General features: G+C 41.2%; 1 protein-coding gene across 5 annotated transcripts in view; it reads right to left on the bottom strand.

Annotated features, from left to right (window-relative positions):
* LOC140726275 (netrin receptor UNC5C-like) overlaps nucleotides 1-24,323 on the bottom strand; it is a 359,820-nt gene that overhangs the window by 121,596 nt on the left and 213,901 nt on the right. Inside the window, exon 1 of one of the 5 annotated variants that reach the window (XM_073042435.1) lies at nucleotides 13,775-13,879. The exons of the other annotated variants lie outside the window; for them this stretch is intronic. The gene's annotated coding sequence lies outside the window, so the exon portion shown is untranslated. Of the gene's footprint in view, nucleotides 1-13,774; nucleotides 13,880-24,323 lie in introns of those variants that run through there. 5 annotated transcript variants of the gene reach the window in all.

Genomic DNA, 24,323 nt, shown 5'->3' with positions numbered 1-24,323 from the left:
ATCAAAAGCCTTCAGGAATTCGTAGGTATGGTCAATTTCTACCACCGCTTCCTCCCTTCAGCTGCCCAAATCATGTGCCCCCTGTTCGCCCTGCTGTCGGGTCCGGGCAAGGACATTACCTGGGACGAGGAGTCCACCGCCACTTTCATTAAAACAAAAGAAGCCTTGGCGAATGCCGTGACGCTAGTGCACCCCAGAATGGACGTCCCTACCGCCCTCACAGTGGACGCATCTAACATGGCAGTCGGTGGGGTGGCTGGAACAACTCATCGAGGGTCACTGGCAACCCCTGGCATTTTTCAGCAAACTCCTGCAGCCACCCGAGCTCAAATACAGTGCTTTCGACTGGGAACTGTTGGCGCTATACCTGGCAATCCGGCATTTCAGGTACTTCTTAGAAGGTAGGCCCTTCACCGCGTTCACAGACCACAAGCCACTTACCTTTACGTTCACGAAGGTGTCTGATCCCTGGTCGTCCTGCCAGCAGCGCCATCTGTCCTACATCTCTGAGTACACGACGGATGTCCGGCACGTCTCGGGTAAGGACAATGTCGTGGCGGATGCGCTCTCTCGCCCTAACATTCATGCCCTTTCCCAAGAGGTAGACTTTGAGGCGCTGGCAGAGGCGCAGCAGGCAGACAAGGAGATCCCGAGTTACAGAACCGCAGTCTCCGGTTTGCAGCTCCAGGACCTCCCCGTAGGCCCAGGTGAGAGGACCCTACTCTGTGACATCGCCACCGGTCAGCCCCGTCCCGTCGTCCCGGCAGCCTGGCGGCGACGTGTTTTCGACTCCATTCATAACTTGGTGCAACCGGTCGAGTTTCCGGCACCGCGGCGCAGAGGCCGACCTCCCAAACAGGGTCCGGCCCAGACTGTGGACATTGGGGGGGTGTATCGCCGGGTCGGGGGGTGGGGGGGGGGATTATGTGGTGACCTACTTCCTAGTGCACTCGAACCGGCTCACAAATAGCCAGCACGCCGGCACAAAGGCCAGGTCTGCTTCACCAACAAAGGGAAAAGCCTGCAGGGGTTTGTGAGTACGTGCCCCTTACAGCATCCACGCCCGGGGAGGGCGGGATGAGGGAGGCTTTAAAGCAAGGCTGTGAAGTTCGAATAAAATCTTCTTTAATTTCAGTTTACCGACTCTGTGTCGTTATTTTAGCGCAGCTAAAGTATTTAGCTACCGCTACAGTATTACAAAATAGGCTGAAGGAACTAGAGAAAAACATATATTGAATTTGGCACAGGATACATTAGGGGAAATTTAAAAAAATTAGGAATTAAATTAATAGTTTGGCTACGCAAGAAATCAAGAAAAATTTAATGTTTCTGAAACAGATACATTATGAAAGTGGACCAAAGTCTATGAAAATACTAGCGTGGAAACTGAAAAAAAAGATAGCAGAAAATACAATTCATAGAATTAGGAACCCAAGAACAAAAATGATAAAAAATAAGCTAAGTGAAATTCAAGAAGCTTTTGAAGTGTTTTACAAAACTCTATATTCCAAAGTTCCAGGGGGAAGCATAACCCAAATTGACACCTTCTTGAATTACCCACTTTAAGTGAAGAACAAAATAGAACGATGACTGCTGACATAACTGAAGTTGAATTAAAAGCTGCAATTAGTAGGCTTAAATTAAGCAAGTCACCAGATCAGATGGGTATATGGCAGAGTGGTACAAAGAATTTAAAAAATGAGTTAATTCCTGTTTTACTCCCCACACTGAACTGGGCTCTAAAAAAGGCACAAATGCCACCCAGTTGGAAGGAAGCGATAATCTCAGCTATATCAAAAGAAGGCAAGGATAAAATGGAACGTGGGTCATTTAGACCAATATCCATTCTTAATGTAGATTATAGATTATTTACCTCCATCATGGCCAAACGATTAGAGGAGTTTCTACCCATACTGATATGTAACGATCAGACAGGTTTTATACGACAACGCCAAACACAAGACAATATACGAAGGACACTTCACATTATGGATCATATACAAAAAAATAAAATCGAAGCAATAGTGATAAGCGTGGATGCTGAAAAGGCATTTGATTCAGTTAAATGGAATTTTCTTTACAGAGTTTTACATAGATTTGGTTTCCAAGACACAATTATTAAAACTATACAGACACTATATGACAACCCTACTGCTAGGATTAAAATTAATGGATATTTATCAAATAGTCTTACCCTAGAAAGGGGCATGAGACAGGGTTGTGCATGGTCACAGCTACTCTTCACATTATATCTGGAACCATTAGCTCAATACATCAGACAAAATGAAGATATCAAGGGAATTACTATTAAAGGGATAGAGCATAAATTGGCTAGTTATGCAATTGACATTTTGATCTATCTAGGGCAACCAACATACTCTTTACCTAAATTGATGCAATCCTTTGAACAATATGGTCAATTATCAGGGTACAAGATCAACATAGATAAAACCCAATTACTTTCATATTACTATAGCCCACCAAGAGAAATTGAAAGTAGATATCATGGTAGCATGATAGTAGGTAGCATGGTAAACAGAGTCTTTCAAATATTTGGGCATCATTATGCCAAAAGATTTGGCAAAATGATCAGAATGTAATTATCAGCCTTTATATTTAAAAAATTAAGAAAGATATGGCAAGATAGAACCTGATTCCTTTTTTCAGTCTCAGTTCAAGGATTGGATCTATTAAAATGAATATACTGCCCAGACTGTTAAATCTCTTTCAGACCCTACCAATAGAGATTAATCAAAATCAATTCAATGAATGGAACAAGATGTTATCAAGGTATATTTGGCAGGGTAAAAATGGTTTAACTACAATATACCTCATAGGCCTGATTTTATTCTCACAAATCAATGAATATGTTGTTAAAAAAAAATCACTCCCTACTTGTACATAGTTTTTTCCTTTTGCTTGTTTTTTCTTTCTACTCTTTTCTATAAGTGTATACCTCAGATAAATACTATGTGGAGATTTGTGACATATATGATTATATGATATATATGTACAATGTCTGAAATACATCTTATGGAAATGTTTGTTTGACGATGAACTTCAATAAAAAAAATTACAAAAATAAAGAATGGATGGGATTGAGAGGAGAACAAAATGGGATTAAGGTAGAATGAATGGGTTGCTTGACGTCAGTGTGGACAATGGACTGAATGGTCTGTTTCTGAGCAATATGAGTCTGACTTTGTTCTCAGATTCCATCTCAGATGTGGAAGGAAGAAGGATAATTCCACTGTAGGCTTCAACCGCCAAGCACAGTAAAATATTTCCAAACAACTCTCTTGGTCAATCAACATTTCTCCATCTTGATCAGAGTGTGCACAGCAATTAAAGTTGTGCAACTGACAGGTGATTACAGATGCTCGAATCTCGATCAACAAATTGCTGGAGGAACTCATCAGGTCAAGCAGCATGGGGAACAGGAAATATACATGGTTTGTGTCAAATCTCTACATCAGGGCTATTAGGCCTATCTAAATTAATCCCACTTACCTGTATTAATTTCATATTACTCTATGGTTTGCTCAATCAAGTACCTGTTCAGATGCCTCTTAAATGTTATTACTGTTCCTGCTTCCACCACTCCTGTGGTAGTTCATTCTAGATACTAATTACTTTGAGCAGAAAAAATTACTTTATAGATTCCCTTTCCACCTCCTCCCTCTCACCTTAAACGTATGTCCCTTATCTGTAGATACAACTGCCATAGGAAACACACTCTGACAACTTACCCCATATTTGTCTCTCATGAGTTTACATAGCTCTATCATGTCAGCTTCCTACATGCCAGGGAAATTTTTTGATGATATCAGAAATGATCTGGCGAGTGTGGTTCGGGATAGGTTATTTTCTGGCAAAGGTGTACTTGGTAAGTGGATGTTTTGCATCAGTATTTACTCAGCAGATGGGCACAGAGTCGAAGGAGTGAGGTAATGCAGATTACAGAGGAGGAGGTGCTTGCTATTTTGAGGCAAATTAGGATGGATAAATCCCCAGGGCCTGACAAAGTGTCCCAAGGACCCTGTGGGAGGCTAGTACAGAAATTGTAGGGGCCCAAGCAGAGATATTTAAAATATTCTTAGCAAAGGGTGAGATGCTGGAAGATCAAAGGCTAGCTAATGTTGCTTATTTGTTTAGGAAAGGCTCTATGAATTATTTAGGAAATTATAGGCCAGTGAGCTTGACATCAGTAGTGGGCAAGTTATTGGAAGGTATTCCAAGGGATCAGGTGTATTTTTATATCAATAGATAGAGACTGATTAGACCATAAGACATAGGAGCAGAATTAGGCCATTTAGCCCATTGAGTCTGTTCCACCATTCAATCATGGCTGATCCTCAGCCCCACTCCCCAGCTTTCTCCCTCATTAGAGACAGTCAACATGGCTTTGTGTGTGATAAGTTGCGTCTAACCAATTTTATGAAATTTTTTGAGGAAGTCACTGGAAACTTGAAGGCAAGGCACTCAGTATTGTCTATGTGGACTGTAGTAAGGCCTTTTACAAGGTCATTGGGAGGCTGGTCAGGAAGGATCAGTTGGTTGACATTCAAGATGATGCAGTAAAATAGATTAGATATTGGATTCATGGAAGAAGCTAGAGAGTGGTAATAGGTTGTTGCTTCTCGGAGTGGAGGACTGTGTCTGGTGGAGTACTACAGGGACTGGTGTTGGATCCATTGTTGTTTGTCATCTATATCAATGATCTGGATGATAATGTGGTAAACTGGATCAGCAAATTTGTGGATGACATCAAGATTGGGGATGTACTGGACTATCAAAGCTTGCAGCAAGATCTGGATCAGCTGGAAAAATTGGCTGAAAAATGGCAGCTATAATTTAATACAGACGTTTGAAGTGTTGTACTTTGGATGGATCAATGAGGGTAAGACCTACATGGTGAGCAGTAGGGCACTGGAGAATGTGGTTAGAAGAGAGGGTTCTGGGAATACAGATCCATGGTTCTTTGAAAATGGATAAATAGGGTTGTAAAGAAAGCTTTTGGCACATTTGCCATCAAAAATCAATATATTGGGTACAGGAGTTGGGATATTATCTTGAAATTGTATAAGACTTTGGTCAGACCTAATTTGGAGTATTGTCCTGTATCCAGTTTTGGTCATCTCCTTACAGGTAAGATATAAATAACATAGAAAGAGTGCAGAGAAAATTTACAAGGATGTTGCCAGGCCACTTGAGAACTTGAGTAAGAGGGAAAGGTTCAATAGGTTAGGACTTAATTGCTAGAATGTAGAAGATTGAGGGGAGATTTGATAGCGGTATACAAAATTATGAGAGGTATAGACAGGCTTTTTCCACTGTAGTTGAGTGAGACTAGAACTAGAGGTGATGGATTAAAGGTGAAAGGTGAAATGTTTAGACCATAAGATATAGAGCAGAATTAGGCCATTTGGCCCATCGAGGCTGCTCCACCAATTCCACAAAGAATGGAAAAAGAATGCCACAAATTCACCAGTTTCTGGTGAAAGAAATACCTGCTCATCTTCGTTCTAAAAGGACATTCCTCTATTGAGGTTGTGCCCGCTGGTCTTAGATTCTCCCAACATAGGAAACATCCACTCTATCAAAGATTTCACCATTTGATAGGTTATAATTAGGTCACCCTCATTCTTCTGAATTCTAGTGAGTACAGGCCCAGAGCCATTCAATACTCTTCAAATGTAGTGTATATGGATTTCATCAAGGCATTTGATAAGATACCCTATGCAAAGCTTATTGAGAAAGTAAGGATGCATGGGATCCAAGGAGACCTTGCTCTGTGGATCCAGAATTGGCTTGCACCCAGAAGGCAAAGAGTGGTTGTAGTCGGGTCATATTCTGCATAGAAGTTGGTGACCAGTGATGTGCCTCAGGGATCTGTTCTGGGGCCCTTTCTCTTCATGATTTTTATAAATGATCTAGATGAGGAAGTGGAGGGATGGGTTATTAATTTTGTTGATGACACAAAGGTTGGGGGTATTGTGGATAGTGTGGAGGGCTGTCAGATTACAGCGGGACATCGATAGGATGCAAAACTGAGCCAAGAAGTGGCAGATGGAGTACAATTCAGGAAAGTGTGAGGTGGTTCATCTTGGTAGATCAAATATGATAGCAGAATATAGTTTTAATGGTAAGACTCTTGGCAGTGTGGAGGATCAGAGGGATCTTGGGGTCGGAGTCCATAGGACACTCAAATCTGCTGCGCAGGTTGACTGTGTGGTTAAGAAGGCATACAGTGCATTGGCCTTCATCAACCATGGGATTGAATTCAAGAGCTGAGAGGTAATGTTACAGCTATATAGGAACCTGGTCAGACCCCACTTGGAGTACTGTGCTCAGTTCTGGTCACCTCACTACAGGAAGGATGTGGAAGCCATAGAAAGGGTGCAGAGGAAATTTACAAGGATGTTAACTGGATTGGGGAGCATGCCTTATGAGAATAGGTTGAGTGAACTTGGCCTTTTCTCCTTGGAGTGACAGAGGATGAGAGGTGAGTTGATAGAGCTGTATAAGATGAGAGGCATTGATCATGTGGATAGTCAGAAGCTTTTTCCCAGGGCTGAAATGGCTAGCACGAGAGGGCACAGTTTTAAGGTGCTTGGAATTAGGTACAGAGGAGATGTCAGTGGTAAGTTTTTATGCAGGGAGTGGGCTGCCAGCGACAGTAATGGAGGCGGATATGATAGGGTCTTTTAAGAGACTCCTGGATATGTACATGGAGCTTAGAAAAATAGAGGGCTGTGGGTAACCCTAGGTAATTTCTAAAGTAAGAACGTATTCAGCACAGCATGGTGGGCCGAAGGGCCTGTATTGTGCTGTAGGTTTTCTGTGTTTCTATATGACAAGCCATTTAATCCTGGAATCATTTTCGTGAACCTCCTAGTTTCAGCACATCCTTTCTAAGATAAGGGGCCCACACCTACTCACAATTCACCAAGTAAGGCCTCACCAGTTCTTTATAAAGTCTCCACATTACGTCCTTGCTTTTATATTCTAGTCCTCTTGAAATGTTTAGGGATTCCTGCACAAGAACTCCCAAGTTCCTTTGCATCTCAAATTTTTTTTTTGTATTTTCTTCACATTTAGAAAATAGTCTACCCTTTGATTTCTTCTACGAAAGTGCATGACCATGCTGTTCCCAACACTGTAGTCCAACTGCCATTTCTTTACCCATTTTCCTAATTCTAAGTCTTTCTGTAGCCTCTACTTCCTCAAAATTACCTGCCCCTTCACCTGTCTTCATATTGGCTGAAAACTTTGCCACAAGCCATCTATTTCATCATCCAAATGTAAAAAGAATTGGTCCCAACACAGACCCCTGTGGAACACCACTAATCACCGGCAGCCAACCAGAAAAGGCTCCCTTTATTCCCACTCTTTGCTTCCTGCCAATCAGCCACTGTTTTATCCATGCTAGAATCTGTCCTGTAATACCATTGGCTCATAGTCTATTAAGCAGCTTCATACGTGGCACCTCATCAAAGGCATTCTGAAAATCCAAGTACACAACATCAACCAATTCTCCTTTGTCTATCCTGCTTGCTATTTCTTCAAAGAATTTCAACAAATTTGTCAGGCAAGAGTTTCCCTTATGGAAATCATGCTGACTACGGCCTATTTTATCATGTGCCTCCAAGAACCCTGAGACCTCATCCATAATAATCAAATCCAACATAAGGGGAACATGAGGGGGAACAGCTTCATGCAGAGGATGGTGAGAGTGTGAATTGAGCTGCCAGTTTAAGTGGTGGATGTGGGGGTGATTTCAACATTTAAGAGAAATTTAGGTAGGTACTTGGACGCGAGGGGTATTAGGGACAATGATCCAGGTGCAAGACAATGGGAGTAGGCAGTTTAATGATCTGAGTCGGATCTGTAATTGTTAAATGCATAATCTCTATTTACAGTACACCAGTGAGAATGACTCACATCACACCCTTAACTTTGTTGAATTATGAGTTCAACGTATTATAAATAGGTGGTTCTCACATACTCTCCACACAATCTTAATTCCGATAGACTGGAGAATTAATTATTTCTAACTCTCAGTGACAAATGTCTGGCTTGATAGGGCATTATAGAGTACAAGCAGAGATTATGTCTCTTTTTTGTATCTACACCAACTTTTAGTCTCACTCCCTCTTTCCTTCCCCATAGATCTGACTCTATTGTATTTGGGATAAATGTACATAATTCACAACCATTGACATTGTATCAGGGTTTCGCTTTAAGAGGCTGGCATTATGTAAAGATTTTCAGTGTGTTTTTATGTTTAGTTTTTGGAGTTCAGTAAAACGTGTTAATAATAATAATAAAAAGATTTGAAAAGAAGAAAATGTGTTATGGGTTTCATTAAACATAAGACGCCTTCAGTTTGTTTTATTTTTGAAAACTTACATGATTATTCTTTTCTTTTCCAAGTATTGACCCATTTCTTGAAAGCCCAAGAACAATTGTGTAGTGTTTATAATGTAATCTAAAAGACCTGCCATCACAAGATTTCAAGCTAGCTTAATGAGCTGGAACGCCTCTTCCAATACTTCAAAACAATGGGATGAAACATCATATCCCTTCTGCAAAGGTCACTGTACAACCCTGAGACCTGCTGATGAATAACGCCATGCTCAGACATATCAGCAGCCAATGCACAATAAAGGGAGTTTCTAGTGGAGAACATTAATCCAATTATGGAAATTACATTTGGCTGAGATCAAATACTGGAGTTGCCAATAGCTTAAATCTTCCTTTAAGTTCCCCATACGACCTCACATTTTTCTTCATAATTGGTGAAGATCTTACTTACTGTATAACTGAGGCACAAATTGATCTCAGTGCACATAGTTGGAATATCCTACTATACTCCTTATCCTCATCTGCCCTCACACCATCCTCCCACCACCACACCAGGAATAGCCTTCCTCTTGTCCTCACCTACTACATGGGAGCCTGCCTCAGTGTCTGTCATCCAGTAGCATTTATATCTACAGTGATAAAGTGCTTTGAGTGTTTGGTGATAATACCAATCAACTCCTGCCTGAGAAGTGATTTTGATCTATTCCAATTTGCCTACCATCACAACCGTTCAACAGTAGATGCCGTTTCATTGGCTCTTCACTCAACCCTGGAACACTTGGACAGCAAAGATGCACACATCAGGATGACTTTCATTGAATACAGCTTGGCATTCAATACTATCGTTCCCTCAAACCTAATCAATAAGCTTCAAGACCTAGGCCTCAATACCTTTATGTGCAACTGGATCCTTGACTTGCTCACTTGTAGACCCCAACTGGTTTGAATTGGCAACATCATCTCCTTCACAATCACTATCAGCACAGGGCTGTGTGCTTAGCCTCCTGTTCTACTCACTTTACATTTATGACTGTGTGGCTAAGCACAGCTCCAATGCCACATTCAAGTTTGCTGATGACATCTCTGTTATTAGCCAAATCACAGGTGGTGACAAATCAGCATTATGGGAGGGAGATTGAAAATCTGGCTGTGTGCTACCACACCAAGAACCTCTCACTCAATAACAGCAAGATCAAGGAGCTGATTATTGACTACATGAAGTGGAAACTGGAGGTCCATGAACCAGTGCTTATCGAGGGATCAGAGGTGGAGAGGGTCAAAAACTTTAAATTCCTCAGTGTTATCATTTCAGAGGATCTGTCCTAGGTCAAGCATGTAAGTGTGATACAAAGAAAACATGGCAGTGCCTCTACTTTCTGAGAAGTTTCAGGAGATTTGGCATGTCATTTAAAACTTGGTCAAACCTCTATAGATATGCAGTGGAGAGTATGTTGACTGATTGCACGATGACCTGGTATGGAAACATCAATTACCTTGAATGGAGAAGCTTACAAAAAGTAGTAGTTACAGCCCAGTCAATCACAGTTAAATCTCTCTCCAACATTGAGCATATTTGCATGGAGCACTGTTGCAGGAAAGCACCATTCATCATCAAAGAACCCTCACTATTCAGGCCATGCATTCTTCTTTTTGCTGCCATGATGGAGGTGGTACAGGAATCTCGAGACCCACACCTTGTTCAGGAGCCATTTGGGATAACTCTACTCAAATTCACTCACCCCATCATTGAACTGCTCCCACAATCTATGGACTCACTTTCAAGTGCTCTTCATCTTATGTTCTTGATTTTTATTGCTTATTTATTATTATTATTTTTCTCTTTTCGTCTTTGTGCAATTTGTTGTCTTTTGCACATTGGTGTTTGGCATCTTGCTGGGTGCTATTGATTCTATTGTGTTTCTTTGTATTTACTGTGAGTGCCTGCAAGAAAATGAGTCTCAGGGTGCTGACATATGTAGTATGTACTTTGATATTAAACTTACTTTGAACTTTTGTCCCCCCCCCCCCCGCGCTGACTGCTCCTGTGACTCCTCCCACAGACCCCTGTATAAAGGCGATTGGAGGCACTGCTCCTCCCTCAGTCTCCAGGATGTTGTGGGAGTGAAGAAGCCTCATTGCTACCGACCTGGCACCGTGGCTCTGAGGGAGATCCGGCGTTACCAGAAATCCACTGAGCTGTTCATCCGCAAACTTCCCTTCCAGCGCCTGGTCCGGGAGATTGCTCAGGATTTCAAAACCGATCTGCGTTTCCAGAGCTCGGCCGACATGGCCCTGCAGGACGCACAACTTATCAAGGCCACCCGCCCCTTTGAGCGACTGAGTGTTGACTTTAAGGGCCCCCTTCCCTCCACTGACCGCAATGCCTACTTTCTCAACATAATCGACGAGTACTCGCGGTTCCCCTTTGCCATCCCCTGCTCCGACACCACTACCACGTCCATCATAAAAGCCCTGCACCAGCTCTTCACTCTGTTCGGATATCCCTGCTATATCCACAGTGATAGAGGGTCCTCCTTTATGAGTGACGAGCTGCACCAGTACCTGCTGGCTAGGGGCATTGCTACCAGTAGGACCATGAGCTATAATCCCCGGGGAAATGGACAAGTGGAGAGGGAGAATGCCACTGTGTGGAAGGCCACACTTTTAGCCCTTAAGTCACAGGGGTTGCCGGTCTCTCGCTGGCAGGAGATCCTCCCCGAGGCACTCCACTCTATCCACTCCCTGTTATGTACGTCCACCAATACCACCCCTCATGAGCAACTCTTTTCTTTTCCCAGGAAGTCTGCCACTGGGACCACCCTACCGGCTTGGCTGACATCCCCAGGGCCAGTGCTGCTCTGGAAACATGCGAGGAGCAATAAATACTCCCCCGATGGTCGAGAGGGTTCACCTACTACATGCGAACCCCCAGTATGCCTACGTGGTCTTACCTGATGGGCGGGAGGACACGGTCTCTGTCCACGACCTGGCACCCGCAGGAGCAGCAGACCACTACCCCGAACACTCCACGGTGACTATGAACCCTGTACCCACCGAGGTGTATACCCACCTGACACCACGCACACCAAGCCCTACACAGATTCCTCACGACACTCCCATACCGGGCACCTCGCACACGCATGAGGGATTACTGACGCCTAATGGGTTGACACCTCAAGTCAGGCTGGAACCAGCACAACCACCGGTGCTATGTAGATCGCAGCGACAGATTCGACCACCTGATAGACTTAACCCGTAAATATACTTGTAAGAAACTTCACCCCGTGGGGACTCTCTTTTAAAACAAAGGGGGGGTGAATGTGGTGAACTACATATACCCATCTGGACACGCCCCCCTGCTGACTGCTCCTGTGGCTCCTCCCACAGACCCCTGTATAAAGGCGATTGGAGGCACCGCTCCTCCCTCAGTCTCCAGGATGTTGTGTGATGGTCTCTTGCTGCTGATAGTGCTCTCTCTTCCAGCTAATAAAAGCCTATCTCGCCTCACATCTCTGAAAGTTATTGACGGTGCATCAGAATGTTGTGTCTCTAATACTATGTGCCAGTGATGCTGCTGTAACTACGTTTTTCACTGCATCCATGAATACTTGTACTTGTGCCTACAACAACGAATTCAACTTAGATCAAGGGTTCCCAACCTGGGGTCCTTGGACCCCTTGGTAAATGATAGGGGTCTATGACATAACAAAAGCTGGGAACCCCTGACTTAGATCAACAAATAGGAAAAGGGAAATGGTCTATCAGTGAACATTAGGAATGGATATCATTTGTAACCTTTAATTTGCTGGGTGTGAGTACAAAGGATCAATTGAAAGGCTGGGTTATTACTACCATATATTATTCTCCACTATCTGTGATGAACAGGGAATAAACCGAGTTGGAACCAGTACATGCAGTTTCCCTGTAGTTACTTGAGGTTAAATTTGCCCTAGCTGTGTGTGTTTCAGGTTATGGTTGTACCAAGACAACTCGTGGAATACTTGACCTTTGAACTCTAACCATACAGGCCTTGAATCTTAAGCAGCTCAGGATTCATTCAAGCTTTAAAGCTTATTTCCTAGTTTATCCTGTAACAACATTTCTTTCCCCCACAGCAGATGTCAATGACAAGTAATTTACTACCTTCCCTAATATCCCTTGAAATTAAATGGCTCTTTGGCCACTTCATTAGGCAGTTGAATCAATCAAGCTACCATTGGTCTGGAGTCCCATTTCACCAGACCAGCTAAGGATGGCATAACTCCTTCCCCAAAGAACATCAGGGAAGATGGGCTCTTGCAGTGATACAGTAATTTTGTGGTTACCATTGTAACATGAGCTTGATATTTCAAATTTTGTTCAGTAAATGAATTTAAATTTCCCAGATGGCATCCAGTAAGACAACTGTATTGTTACCATATTCATAATGAGCTAGAAAGCCTGATGTTTTTTTTTTAGCACTGCTGCCCCTTTGGTAGATGTCCCATTGGAATCAGCATTCAGCAATTAGAGTCTCGATTTAAGCCTCACATAGATCTCCCAAAGTTCCAAGATAGGCACTATTCTCCTTTAGGAAGTTTAATTTATTGATTTTTGAAGCTTCTTCACTCCCAAACTATTTTTCAGCAGTGACGTTCATTAAAATTGCAAATGAATATATTTTTTCATAGTCAAAGACTCATACAGAACTGAAATGTGTTCTTTAGACCAGCACATCTATACCAACCATCAAGAACACATCTACATTAATCCCACTTGGTCTACAGTCTTCTGTGGAATTGCCTGTCCTGTCCAGATGCTTCTTAAATATAGTGAGAGTATGTGTCTCTACCCTCACCACAAGCAGATTCCAAACATTTTCTGGTCATCCTGAGCATAGTCTTATTCTCTCTGCCATCTCTTCCCTCCTCTCTCCTCCAAAGGGCTTGGAGCATAAAATGTCTTTTATGTTCCGCAGATCCCAAGAAGACATAACTACACACTTCAAGTGATGGCCAACTAAGACTCTGACTGGTTTCTAACTCATTCTGGCAGCAAAACCCTGCTTCCATGAAAAGATCCGATGTAATAATAAAATGCAGAGGATAGCGAGCGGTTCGGGTTGCTTCCCTCAGAGGGGCTGATTGAACACTCGTTCATATTGTCCTCTTTCAGGTCTATGCTTTTTTTTAACATTCCTGTCCATTCGTTCTTGTTGCCGGTTGGCAGGCTGGGGGTTCGGGGTTTCTCCATGTGGGTGATCCACTAGTTTTTGTGTGAGGGAGGGGTTGGGGGGTTCGGGTTTGTGAGTTTTTGTTTCTTTTTCTTTTCATATGGGGGGTGGCATTGATGTCTTTCAACTATTATGTTTTTTCTGTATTTTATGGCTACCTGGAGAAGACAAATCTCAGAGTTACTGCATACATACTTTGTTAATAAGATAAACCTTTGGCGTTTTAACAAACTATCTCAAGTCTCTTCATGTAGATGTCATCAGATGAAGAGAGACACAAAGAGGCTGCTGATTCTGGAATCGAGAGCATCAAAAAATCTGCTGGAGGAAGTCAGCATGTTGAACATCATCTGTGAGGAAAGGAACCCATGGTTAAAACCCAGTATCAGGATTGGTTTTGGACAAAATTTGACAGTGATTCATGTACTAGAACAGTTAGTTAGAAACTTAATAACTAAAGTTGATTTTACAGATTAGACGTGAGGAAAGAGGTTAGAGAGATGTGGGGAAGAAAGTCCAGGGTAATAAGGGCATGACACCAAGGGAGGGGAGGTAAAATTTGGAAATAGGCCAGAAATGGATAAATGCAGAAATGTCAGAAAGGGTTATATGAGGCTCAGGAGTTTGAAAGGTGAAGCTCTTAAATAGTTAACATGGCTTAAAGTGAGGTCCCTAACTTACTGTGGTGAATCATGAGAAGTGAAATAGCCTTGTATTCATCCAGCTACAAATGAAACATGTTTCTATTTTGTTTATTATTTGTGATATGCAGTCCATTAGTTGCTCTAATGGATGACCCAGGGTCACAATTATGAAACCTTAAAAGAGCTCAGTTTCCTTTCAGAATGAAGCTTTGCATTCACTTGACACATGTCACAGACAGCCAGAGGCCCATGACCCAGCCTTTAACCTTGATGACTAATTAATGTGGACGAAGCTTAGATTCATAAATCCTTTGTGAGGTCCATTCATACAAGTGGCCTGAGGCTTTTGAAGATGCCCATATCTTATTCCTGTCAGTGAGACAGACCTACAGCAGAACTAAAGCTTTCACAGAGACCCACACTGCCCACACAGTCTGAACAATTGTTACCAATGGTGAGGGGAAAATGACTAACATCATGAGGGATCCCACCCACTCTGCTCATGGACTATTTGTCCCACTCCCATCAGGGAGTGCTTAGCATCCATACTGGGACCATCAGACTCAACACTCGAGCCACTAACTCACCCCTCCATACCCCCAACCAACCATCATTTCCGATCAGTCACCTGATGTACAGACCTTCCTGTGCCTAGTGTCTCTTTATGGACTTGTATATCAGCTGTCTTACGTATTTAATTTATTGTTTTTTTCTATTAGTATTTTCTTCTTTTTTTCGGTGCTGCATCGGATCTAGAGTAACAATTATTTCATTCACTTTACACTTGTGTACTGGAACTGACATTAAACAATCTTGAATCTTGAGCAGAGAGCGAGTTCTTCCTTCTCAGTTGATCCCAGCTCTGCCTTCCTCTGACCAGCAGGCTACATTCTAAAGTTTCTCCAACATTCATTCCTCAAAGCTGAGTCTCACATGGATATGGAATTGTTTCTTGAACACACAACAATGCCTTTGAAGTGGTGCTAGAGTTAGGGTAATGTGGTAACTTTCACTTTACAAAAGACCACTCGACAATTTTATGGCCAAAAGAACATCTTTATCTGGGACAGCAAATGATATTTACAATACAGAGGCGTCCAGTTACCTCGTGCAGCATGGGCGGTGGAACTATATACAATGCATACCAGGAGTAAAAAGAGTGGAAGTAAAGACCCCGCCAAGCCGGGAACCCGCCTCTTGTTACCAAAAGCTTCCCGATTAGTATTAACTTACTTTTAAATCAATGTTCAATACCGTAGAAATAATATCGAAAATGTCTTTCCAATATTTTTTCAAAAGCGGACATGACCAAAACATATGAGTTAAAGAAGCTATCTCAGAATGACATCTGTCACATATAGGATTTATATGGGAATAAAAACGAGCCAATTTATCCTTGGACATATGAGCCCTGTGCACAACTTTAAACTGTATCAATGAATGTTTAGCACATATAGAGGATAAATTAACTAATTGAAGAATTTTATCCCAATTCTCAATAGGGATAATAAAGTTAAGTTCTCTTTCCCAATCATTTTTAATCTTATAAAAGGCCTCTGAATGTATTTTCATAATTATATTGTAAACATTTGATATTACACCTTTCTGAAAAGGATTACTGCATCCTATTACTGCAATTTTTGGTTTACCAATGATGGGGTCAATCCATTTATGTTCTTCTGCTTGTCGGATGATTGCATTTCTTACATTAATGGCTAGAAGATCTATTTTGTTGAATTGGAAAGAAGTTAATCCCCCTACCGTATTTCATTGGTTTTCTCAAACTATGTTAAGTCTAAATTTGGAGAAAATTAGAAGTGTCGTATATGACCCTTCTATTAAATTTGAAAAGATTTGGAGGCCATTTATTCAATATTTTCACATGATGTAATTTGACCCTGTTCCAATCCTATTTGTTTTATATATATATATTGAGAGGATCGGAGTTGGGGACACTGACGATTTTGTAATTTTTTTATAGATACTATAAACAGCCCATTTTTAAAAAATATTTTTTTCTCCTTTTTTTCTTAATAGTTTAGTTTTTCTTAGGGTATTAATTTTTTTCTCTCTTTTCTGTTATTTTTGAACATGAATTACTTAGTTTTTTTGTCTCGTTTATATATTTGTATCATTCATGATTTGGGAAGACAACTATATTGTACTTATTGCTTATGTATCCTTTTATGTTCACTTTAATTTTGTAAGTTTGTAATCCCATTATCTATGTACTGATCTTATCATGTTGATATTAATAAAAAGATTGAAAAAGAAAGAAAGAACTTACTTTTAATAATACTCACATTACAACAGGTAGGAAATATTGATCTATGAGCGTGGGCAGAATGTGCACCATGTTGTTGAATGACAAAGGAGAGGACTGGTCTTGTATCTTGCAGCCAATATATTCAAGGACCTCTCCCTCCTCATTAATTCTCTTGTCCCCACCCCTGTCATGCAGAAGGTACAACACATACCACCAGGTACAAAGACAGTTTCTGCCCTGTGGCAACAAAACACTTGAATAAGCTTCTTATACAATGAAGATGAACTCTAGGCCTCTCAAGTATACTTTGTTGTGGGCCTTGTGCTCTTTTTGTTCACCTGCATTGCACTTCCTCTGTGAATGCAATATTACATTCTGCAGTCTGTTTTTTCTTTTAGGACTATAAGACATAGGAGCAGAAATAAGCCATTTGGCACATAGAGTCTACTCCACCATTCTGTCACGGCTGACTGATTTTCCCTCTTGAGCCCATTCTTTTGCCTTCTCCCTGTATTCTTTAATGCCATTACTAACCAAGAACCTTTCAACCCCTACTCTAAGTATACCCAATGACTTGGCCTTCACAGGCCTTCAAAAAAATTTGTCCTCATTTCTGTTCTAAAGAATCACCCTTCTATTCTGAAGCTGCACCCTCTGGTCCTAAACTCTCCTCACCAATAAAGCAGTAGATTTCAATGAGATTTCTCACTCATTCTTCTAAACTCCAGTGAGTACAAGCCCAGAGCCATCAAACACATTGGACTTTCTCCAATGCTAACATTAGGTTTCCTAGATATGAGGCACAGCTTACAATACTCAAAATGTATTCTGACCAATGCCTTATAAAGCCTCAACTACACCTGACATTGTGACCCACACCTAGACTATTATGTACATTTTGGATCTCCCAATTTAATGAGGTGTGTACTTGCAATGAAAGCAGTGCAAAGTATTGTGTATTTAATATTTCAGGAGTAGATGAGTAATATTGTAAAGATATTGCTTGATAAAGTATTGCTGTTCTTTTAACTAATTCATTACGGGTTAGATGTAAAAATACGTGAATAGCATATGTCATCATGCCACCACATGATATGTGCATGCCTTGCTTAAAGTAAAATTGAAGTTGATGTACATACATTCCAGAATCCTGTCCTTTAAAAAAATATTTTTATGTTTTGTGGTTACCCAGTTCCTGAGTTAATAATCATTCCATATATAAATACACTGGGGTAATGATAAAAAGGCAGGGGGCGGGGGAAGAAAAAGAACATAATGACGATACAGAGGAAGAGCAGTAGAGAACAATAGCCATGATGACGGAATTTGCGAGATCAGGAGTCATCTTTATTGCTATGGCAAATGTTCTACCCAAAATTGCAAGAAACTGTGGGGAGAAACACATGCAAAATGCAGGAGGAACTTAGCAGGCCAGGCAACATCTATGGAAAAGAGTGAACAGCCTTTTGGGCCAAGACCCTTCATCAGGACTCATAAGTAATCTAACACAGAAAACCTACAGCACAATACAGGCCTTTCAGCTCACTATGCTGTGCTGAACATGTACTTACTTTAGAAATTACCTAGGGTTACCCATAGCCCTCTATTTCTCTAAGCTCCATGTAACTATCCAGGAGTCTCTTGAAAGACCCTATTGTATCTACCTCTACCAGTCGCCAGCAACCCATTCCATGCAGTCACCAAACGCTGCGTAAAAAACTTACCCCTGACATCCCCTCTGTATCTACTTCCAAGCACAATATGTTCAAATTTTTCAATAAAATAGGCAAGTAGGTTTGATGTTTAAGCCTTTTTTTAAATTATTGCAAGGAAAGGTTCTTACATGTATTTGCCATCTGTATTTCACTTTTGAAATTCAGTTCTACTTGAAGGAGCAAGATGAAGTGGTGTACAAGCTCCATTCACCCACTATATAACACAAATAATCAGCGATGAAGTTTTTCCATGGTGTATTTAGGGAGAACTTCATTGCTGATTATGTGTTGCAGATGCAAAGGGCTTATTCCCTTCAGCATACACTAGACTGCTGTAAATCCTTTAAAAACCTCACAAGGATGTTGAAAAGATATATCTGCAGTTCTACACCATCATAGCGTCAGAACTTTGCAAAGGGCTTTTAAAGCAATAACATGTTTGAAGTGTGGACACTGTTGGAATAGACAAGAAACTGCGGTGGATTTATGCACAGTGAAGTCCCAAAAATGGCAACATGATAATGACATTTTTAAACAGTTGATATTTGTTGTAGAACGAAATATTGTTTAAAAAATAAAAGGTAACTGAGACAATTAAATGTCGAATGCATTGAGTCTTTTACCAAACACAGCTAGAGAAATTATCTTTGGGTTATTAATCAACTTGCCCTTAGCTAAAGCATGCACCAAAAAATTCAAAACTTTTCCCTTCAACAATCAGTTATCCCAATTTCTCAACGATAATCAAAGAAACTCTCACAAAGTCATAGCTGTAATGAAACGAGAATAAATTATGACTTTCTGGGACTTTACTTTCATGAAGAATCATAAATACCTAAGCAGCAAAAGATTTATCTCTCTAGAACTTTAATTCACATTAGAAATCCATTAGCTGGTTAGGAGAAAAATGATTCCTGCCACACAGGCCAAAAAGCTTCATGAAAAATTATTATGTCGTTGCCCTGCATTCTGCAGGAATGAATTTCTCTTTGGCAGATAGCAAGTTCAAAGGTGTCAATGTCTAAGTTAGTAAAGGAGGTCCACTGCTTTGCAATGAAAACTGAGGCCAGGAGGAATATAAAAGGAGAGTCTGAGTGATGGCTAAATGGAGAAGGTGGGGGAGGAGAAATGCATAGGGTGATGAGAGCTGGAGGGATAAGGGATAAAAAGGGAAGGATCAGATGGGAGCCCATCAAAAATTTTTTTTAAATCGATGTTGCTGCTTTCAGGTTAGTCTGAATCTGAGGTTCTGCTCCTGTGATATATGTCTAACCTCAAATTGGCCATCAAGGAGGCAGTAGACAGTTATGTAGACCTGGAAATGGGAAGTGGAATTAAAGTGGCTGGTTATTGGAAGATCCCAGCTGTTCTGGCAGATGGAACAAAGGTACTCAATGGCCCTCTCCACTGGCCCATCATCCAGACACTCCTCCCTATGGTTCCCTTCTCCACTTCCTTCTCTTTATTGGATAGTCCACTGTCTTCTCTTATCAGAGTCCATTCTCTTCAGCCCTTTATCATTTCTAACTATCATCTCCTCGCTTCTAACATGATCCTCACTCAGTCCTTCTGTCTCCAGCTATCACCCCCCCCCCCCACTTCGATCCACTTAGCACCTATCAGCTCTTGCTCACCACTCCCCAATCTTATACTGGCTATCTCCCCTATTTCTTTCCATTTGTGATGAATGGTCTCAAACTGAAACATCGACAGATGTCCCTCCACAGAACCTGCCTGAGCCACTGAATTCCTCCAACTTCTTGGTGTGTTGCTCCAAATTTTTATCATGCAGTCTCTTGTGTCTCAGTGATATTCAACAGTCTGTTTTATTTTTCTTTTTGTCCTACTTCAATGAACTTTTATCTGGAATAATCTATCTGGATAGCACACAAAGAAAAGCTTTTCAATGTATCTCAATGTGTCACAATAGTAAAACAATTACTGATTACCAAGAATAAACCAATCACCAATTAGCAAGAATTCAAAAACAAAGTACAACAGATGCTGGAAACTTGAAATGTTAACAAGGTGTGTATAACAAAGACACCTTCTGTAGTTCGGTGTTCCATGATTTTGACCCTGTGGGATTGAAGGCTTTGCTTTACCATATGGGGATGGGATGGCGTATGACTTCGTAGTGATATTGTCACAAAGCCCCTGCTGTCCTGACTTGAGTATGGGATGCATTATTGAAGAATTTTTGGCCAAGAATTAGCAATTTAGTTGGCTCAATGGTAGTCAAGATTATTCAGGTTGGTTGACAAACAGATTACTTACTTTCCAATTGCAGGGCATGGAGAAGGCAATGAAAATTAGGAATTTGAGTATGGAGGAATGTGCATGATCTTCAGGATTACACCCACCAGAAAGGACAACGCCACAGGACATGCAGATATGATTGTGGTGAATGGACTCAAACTGGCAGAATTCTTGATTAGCTATTTTATTTCTTAAATGTAATTGTTGACTCTCCAGGATTTTTGACCAGATTAGCCATCTCTGACAACTATGTTATGGAAAGTCACCAATTCTCTTGGAACGTAGAACAGTACAGCATAGTGTAGGCCTTTCAGTTCAAATGTTGCAACCTACTCCAAGATTGTTCCAATGCTTCCCTTCCACATAGCCTTCCATTTCTCTTTCATCCATGTGTCTGTCTATGATTCTCTTAAATACCTCTACTGTATCTATCTCTACCACTACCTTTGGTTGTGTAGGTCACACACCCACCACTCTCAGTAAAAATAACCTCTGACATCCCCATGATGACAAACCTAACTATGACTCCATTCCTTTGACATCTTCACATCATTTAGACAGAAATTAAGCTTGAAATTATTAATATTGGTTAGGGATCACATACTGGATCTATCTGGATAATATCGCACTTGAAAGAAACTTTAATTGCTAAAGCATAGAAGGTTACTGGTCTAATCCTGGCAAGCAAGGTTTGTATCAATGAGTAAAATGATCTGACATGAAGGCGGAGAGCTGAAGGGCCCATTTCTGTGCTGTATAACTCTACAATGAAGACCTTTTCATAAAATAGCAAAATGATTGCAATGTGTATTCTATTTATAACACAGCCATGGGCACTTCCAACAATTTCATAGACCAATGATTACAGCACTCGTTCCTGGATCAAAGGTTCAATTGCTTCTTTAGTATCCTTTATTTTTCTTGGGACATGAGAGCCTCTGGCAAATCTAGCACTGCTTGGCAGCCACTATTTACAGTCATAAAGCATGGAAACAGGTCATTCGGCCCATCGAGTCCATACTGACTATCAAGCACTCAGTTACACTAATAAGAACATAAGAAAAAGGAACCAGATCAGGCCATCTGGCCCATCCCCCATACAATAAGTGATCTGCTGTGGATTCAGCTCCACTTGTCTTTTCCCCATAAACCTTAATTATCCAAAAATCTATCTAACTACCTGAAATATATAAATGCTTACACTGCTTCCCTGGGTGGAGATTTCCACAGATTCACTATTCTCAGGAAAATCAGTTTTTCTTCATCTCCAAATAGAATCTCCTTCCCAAAATCTTGAGGCTATGTCTCCTACTTCTCATCTCACCTACCAGTGGAACCAACATTCCTGCCTCTGTCTTATCTATCCCTTTCACAATTGTATAAGTTTCTCCAATATCCCCTCTCATTCTTCTGAATTCCAGGGAGTAGAGTCCCAGGCGAATTAATCTCTCCTCACAGGCTAAGCTAAACATCTCTGGAATCAGCCTAGTGAAATTCTTCTACACTGCCTCCAAAAACAGTAGATCTTTTCTCAGATAATGAAAACAGAAACGTATAGAGTACTCCAGGTATGGCCTCACCAGTACCTAGTACAGTTGTAGCAGACCCAAATCCTGCTCTTAAATTCTATGAAGATCAGCATTCCATTTCCCTTTTTGATAATCAGACAGACAGAGAGACAGACATACTTTATTGATCCCAAGAGAAACTGGGTTTCGTTACAGATGCACCAACCAAGAATAGTGAAGAAATATAGCAATATAAAACCATAAATAATTAAATAATAAGTTAATCGTGTCAAGTGGAAATAAGTCCAGGACCCGCCTATTGGCTCAGGGTGTCTGACACTCCGAGGGAGGAGTTGTAAAGTTTGATGGCCACAGGTAGGAATGACTTCCTATGACGCTCAGTGTTACATCTCGGTGGAATGAGTCTCTGGCTGAATGTACTCCTGTGCCTAACCAGTACATTATGGAGTGGATGGGAGTCATTGTCCAAGATGGCATGCAACTTGGACACCACCCTCTTTTCAGACACCACCGTCAGAGATTCCAGTTCCACCCCCACAACATCACTGGCCTTACGAATAAGTTTGTTGATTCTGTTGGTGTCTGCGGCCCTTAGCCTGCTGCCCCTGCACACAACAGCAAACATGATAGCACTGGTCACCACAGCCTCATAGAACAACCTCAGCATCGTCTGGCAGATGTTAAAGGACCTCAGTCTCCTCAGGAAATAGAGACAGCTCTGACCCTTCTTGTAGACAGCTTGCAAACCAACCTTTTGGCACAAGTCCTCCAAAATCCCTTGCACAAAACAATGCTGCAATATTCCAGCATTCAAATAATAATCTGATCTTCTATTTTGCTGATTGTGGATTCCCACTGGGAGCCCACGGCTGGGCTGTTCTGCCATACCGTATCTATTCTGTGATGGTAGAGTGCTGTGTCTCACCTTGAGCTGACTGAGGAATGCTAATGACTTTATAATGTTATCACTTTGGCAGATAATATCAGGTTAAAAAACTGAAACAGTGTCATAGAACTGTACAGCATTGATGTAGGCCCTTTGGCCCACCTCTTCCATGCTGACCATTGAACTTACTTTCACCAATCACATTTACGTAGACTTGGTCTGTAGATTGCTTGGTGATGTTAATAATTGGCACAAGAGAATGTAGATGCTGGAATCTGGAGCCAACAAGCAATCTGCTGGTGGAACTTAATGGGTTGAGTAGCATCTAAGGGAGAAAAGGAATTGTTGACATTTTGGGTTGAAACACTGCAATAGTCCTAATGGATTGCTGCAATATTTAACCGTTGCTCTTTCTAATGCTGCAACCTGATCTGAGAAGCTTCTTCTGTATTTTCTGTATTCATTTCAGATTTCCAGTACAGGCATCCCCCGCTTTACGAAAGTTCACTTTACACCACTTCGCTTTTACGAAAAACCTACATTAGTACCTGTTTTCACTAACCGAAAGAAATCCGAAGAGAATTTTCACTTTTACGGAAAAAGGCGCCCGCTTTAAACTTGTGTTTACCCTGAGAAAGACTACCATGACCGTGAAAGCCTTGCACGGGCAGGTGTGTGTGCATGCGTGTGCATGCCGATTTTTTTTTTCTACAAATCAATTTTTGGCCGATTCTTCCCGATTCTGGTAAGTGAAACTACACTGTACATACATTATTTCTACTTTATATAGGCTGTGTATTTATCATATCATTCCTGCTTTTACTATATGTTAGTGTTATTTTAGGTTTTATGTGCTATTTGGTATGATTTGTTTGGTTATGTTTTGGATCTGGGACTGCTCAGAACATTTTCCCATATAAATTAATGGTATTTGCTCCTTCGCTTTACGCTATTTCGTCTTACGAAAGGTTTCATAGGAACGCTCTACTTTCGGATTGCGGAGGAAACCTGTATTTGCAGGTATTTTTTGTTTCTGATTTTCATTCCAATGTGCATTTGTTTCAGAATTAGCTTCCTGTATAAGTTACTTTTAATGATAACTGGACCGGGAAGGAGAGCAGAAAAGGATGCTGGTTACTAACATGAAATATATGAGAGTGTTAGCCACCAGTCACAACCCCAACGTGCAGTTCCATTGACTCCATTAGTCCAGGGTGAGCATGAGCAACTCAAATACATTTAGCACAAATGTTCTAAGATTAATTTTCCCCTCAGCGGGTAACTGTGCTTTATGATGGGATAACAAGAAGATTTAAAGCCTTGAAGCTCCGATCGGTGAAGCTCGATCTACAAAGGCATTTGTTTGCAAACTCCACCAGTTCCTACTTCCACTGACATAAAATCATTAATTCTAAGTGGGCAAGTTAAACTAAGACGTCCATTTG

This window comes from Hemitrygon akajei, chromosome 4 (genome assembly GCF_048418815.1).
Source record: "Hemitrygon akajei chromosome 4, sHemAka1.3, whole genome shotgun sequence".
NCBI lineage: Eukaryota > Metazoa > Chordata > Chondrichthyes > Myliobatiformes > Dasyatidae > Hemitrygon > Hemitrygon akajei.
This window is presented reverse-complemented; position numbering and strand designations above follow the sequence as displayed.